This window comes from Gymnoscopelus braueri (genome assembly GCF_963280865.1).
Source record: "Gymnoscopelus braueri genome assembly, chromosome: 10".
In the NCBI taxonomy this organism is placed as follows: Eukaryota; Metazoa; Chordata; class Actinopteri; order Myctophiformes; family Myctophidae; genus Gymnoscopelus; species Gymnoscopelus braueri.
In genome coordinates this window covers 7,789,159-7,793,895 of record NC_137611.1, presented here as the reverse complement: position 1 = coordinate 7,793,895, position 4,737 = coordinate 7,789,159, and positions in this window count along the sequence as shown.

Sequence of the window (4,737 nt, the reverse complement as noted above, 5' to 3'; positions counted from 1 at the left end):
CTCCAAATTGAGCGGCTTCCTATAATAGCTGATATTGAGCAGTACCTTGCTAATTGTTTAGCCCTCCTTTTGGAGAGGCCGGCCATTTGCAGGCCCCTTACAACCAACTTGTGCACGTGCCCTAGACTACCAAAGATAAAAACCAAAAGTTTACATCTGTAGCCTAGCTGAGAGATGGTCTGCTCTAGCTGATGATATTTTAGCACTTTGGTTAGGAAGGCTTCCTCTAAGCTGTAATCAAAAGTACAGCCGACCTCGAGAATGAACACCTCCCTATGGTTTTCATTAACAACAATGACATCAGGGGTGTTAGCTGAAATGTTAGAGAACACAGAATCATCGTTACACAGGCTAAACATGCTCGGCTTCACAGTAGAATGCTTATACAGCATGATGGAGGACCTGAAAATAGAAGTGATATCTTTAGATATCAAATCCACTATTCTGTCATGCCTACTTATGTAGAGTCCCCTGTATACATGGCACCCATTTAAGATGTGGGACATGGTTTCAGCTTTTTGTTCATGACCATGATGTATACAGTGAGGAGCATGGTTGCCAGGAAACCAGACACACACACACACACACACACACACACACACACACACACACACACACACACACACACACACACACACACACACACACACACACACACACACACACACACACTTACAGAGAGAGAGAGAGAGAGAGATGCATTCACTTCATGGATTCAAAATCACTTTTTTTCATCACACCTTTTACTTATGCTAAATATCACTAAAAGTGGTGCTATACGTATATAGGCTATAGCTACTGTAGCAGCGGTTCTAAAACTAAAACATAATGCATTTTTTCCCGCAGACCCCTATCTGAAAGGATTTTGTGCCACAGGGACCCAGGGACACAAGATGTGTGTTGTGTTTTTGTAGCTTGTGAGCAGTGGTGGAAAGTAACTAAGTACATTTACTTAAGTACTGTACTTGAGTACAATTTTGAGGTATTTGTACTTTACTTGAGTATTTCCAATTTTCAGTACTTTTACTTCTACTCCACTACATCTCAAGAGGCAAATGTTGTACTTTTACTCCACTACAATTATTTGAAAACTTTAGTCACTAGTTACTTTTCAGATATAAACTATGATATAATGAAATATACATTAACCACTTCAGCCCTGTTTTATACCTAGAATATTTGAAAATAGCAGATCTACAAGCTCACAACGCGTCGCATCGCGACGCGTTGTGAGCTTGTAGATCGGCTATTTTCAAATATTTAGTACTTTTACTTTTGGTACTTTAAGTACATTTTGATGCCAATACTTTAGTATTTTTACTCAAGTACATTTTGAATTTTTGGAGTTTTACTTGTAACAGAGTATTTTTTATATTGCAGTATTGGTACTTTTACTTAAGTAAAGAATTTGAGTACTTTTTCCACCACTGCTTGTGAGATGCTAGAATGTTGTATTTTCTGACCATGGTGCCGGTTGTGCAGCAGCAATGAGGGACGGCATGCCTGCATGTACGGAGGTGGATTATATCCACACAGGCAACCTTTCTTCAAAACTTTACATGGCAGACAGACTGCAGAAATAAAACAATATCACGATCGTGCATCGAGCAGGGGGGGGGGGGGGGGCGTCAGTTGGGCATCTTGGCGAGGTATGGCAGCTGCCACAGCTTGGCTCCATGGTAAAACATGTGATTGAATTCACATGAAATACTTCAAATGTCTCCGTATTGATGTGTTATTAACCCATTGAGATCTGTGTCATTTTTTGATTTGAGCTAAAAAGCATAATTGTACACTTTGGGCTATTCAAAAATAGCAGATCTACAAGCTCATAGCGCGGCACCGAGTGCCGCGCTATGAGCTTGTATATCTGCTATTTTTGAAAAATCGTGAAAATGTGTGCAAATCTTTGAATATATATATTTCTAAAGCGAACATTTTTAACTCAAATCTTTGCTTCTGGGGGTCCCCTGGAACAAGATATTTTGATGAGGGTCCGCGGCCAAATACATATCATTTTGGGGGTCCTTGACATGAAAAAGATGGAGCACCACTGATATAGAAACATAAGTTTTTCAGAAAACTGTTGAGATTTAGGGGACATGTACGGCTTCAGGTCTCAATGGGTTAAATGAGCAGAACAAATGGCCGATTCCACAAGGTCTTACAGAATATTTTCCCCAACACTTGTGCTCCCCCCCCCTATCTGGATCAGATATGTTCCACCTGTCACGGCACGGCACAGCTCAGAGCAGTGCATTAATGTACGTAATCAGGAAGCGGTAGCGTTTAGTTGGATATAAAAGATTAAAAATGAACGAAAAAGAAACCATCGATGCTTTTTTTCGATAAAAATACAGACTGCATTTAGGCACGTTTGTCATGTTACATTGTAGCCTTTGCTCTATAGCCTGCAGCCTATGAAAGGAGTGTTTGCTGGCCATTTATATCGATGATGTCAGGTGACCTTGCCATGACCTTAGCCCTGGCTGAATTGACCCCGCTGGCATCGAGTGTCAGACCGACCGCACGCCATGTTCCGTCGGACGTCGGTTTGGACCATGTGGAAATTGAAACTTTAAAAATAACCGTAATTCTCATTCCCGTCACTGCTGCCTCCGTTTGTGTCATTAAATAACACTAGACAGGTGCCCGTTGGGTATACAGGCCTACTCGGGTTGGAAACGATAGGGAATGCATGGCCCTCCTTGTTATGCAATAGACCATATTCACACGGCGGCCATATTGGAATTTAACATTGAAAGTGCCGCCACCCGGGGTGGCTACTTTCATTGACTTCATAGAAACATGGCCGCCGTGTGAATATGGTCAATACCTGTTCTACCCGTTGTCAGAGTACCCGTTGTAACCGCCTGTCTGTCTGTGTCACTTTTGTGCCCATATATGGAGATCCCTGATGTTATCAATATATGCCCATATATGGTATGCCCATATATGGGCATATCGGGGGGATCGGCAAGTCCTTGTGCGGTGGTAAACGTCTGTAGAGAAGGTGTGAAGAGCGCAAGCTGACAGTGAAAAGTGGACGGACTAAGTAATCAAATGGCAGGTGTGGGGAATTGGCTGGGATTGACATGGCAATCAATTGGCTCATTTGAGCCACGGCCAGAGCCTTTTTCTGGCGGTTCTGGACAACCGCCTATCCGACCGACTCGATGCCCGGCGCCGCACTCCCTCGGGATTGTCTGCGACGTGTGTGGCGGATTTGAAGTCGGTTGGTCGAACGGTTCTGGAGATACGTGGATTACAGACGCACGTGCATACGTACGTACATAAGCAATCTGGCCAAACGCACAAGGGTCACTTTTTTCTAGTGCAGTGGTTCTCAAACAGTGGTCCGGGGACCACCAGTGGTCCTTGAGGGGGTTCCAGGGGGTCCCCAGCAAAAGGTGTTAATACATTTTCACCCCTTTATCCATATTGTATACGTTGGCTATTCAAAAATAGCAGATCTACAAGCTCACAGCGCGCCACTTCGTGCCGCGCTGCAAGCTTTTCGAAAAATCATGGAAGCGTTTGAATAATTTTGTACAATTTAGCATTTTTAACACAAATTTCTCTTCTGGGGTCCCTGGCACAAAACATTTTCAGATGGGGGTCTGCGGCCAAATGTTTATCAATTTAGGGGTCTTTGGCATGACAAAGGTTGAAAACCACTGTTCTAGTGCATATCAAACTGAGGGTCCTTGGAATTAAAAGGTTTGATAATCACAGCTCTCCACACAACACACTACTACAGACATTTAGACACAGCTGCACAGCTAAATCCAGAGTCTTAATTTAACCAAATGAATCCTCACTCAGGTCCTTTTTGTTAAAATAACACTGTGGATTTCTACAGTGCAACGGCCGTTATCTGTCATTCAACCCGGTGTGAATAATAATAAGAAGAACCATCTCTTTGGTGCCTGCATTGCCGTCGCCACGTAGCCACTCTGCATGTGACGGCCAAGTCCCAACGCACTGCCATCAGCCCCGTCCAGGAGGAGAGAGAGAGAGCACTCCCATCAGCCACTTCCAGGAGGAGAGAGAAAAATAAAGGTGCCAGCTGGAACCCACACTGGTTCTTCAGAGTGATGCCGTAGAAGACTTTTTTTTTGGTACCAGAAAGACCATCTTACCATTTATTTGAATGGTTCTATAAAGAACACTTACACACCACGTGAACCCTATATAGTTCATTGGCCGGTGTCTCAAAGGGGTACGCTCCTTTTTACCCCCCTCTACACCAAATCGCTTTGCAGAAAATAGCAGATCTACGAGCTCACATGTGAGCTTGTAGATCTGCTATTATTTGGCAGATGTCCGCCCATTAAGACACACCCACAATTTGGAACGCAAGGGTTTAAATCAAAACCCGTTCAAAGGTTATCTATAACCATTTAAGGAACGTGAAGGAAGCATAATAGTCTTTTAAAGAACCATTTAAGAACCATTATTTTTGTGTGTGTGTGTGTGTGTGCTCTGCTTTGAGGGAAGGTCTCCTTCCCACTGAACCCCCCCCCTCCCCCTCCTCCTCCTCCTCCACCTCCTCAACGACCAAATCCTCCTCCTCCGTGGCAACTCTCCTCTCTCCTCATCTCCTCTCATCCCTTCCTCCTTTGTTCGTCTGTCTCGGGCCGCCCACGCACCTCACGCCCAGGCTCGCGCACACACACACACACACACACACACACACACACACACACACACACACACGCACACACACACACACAC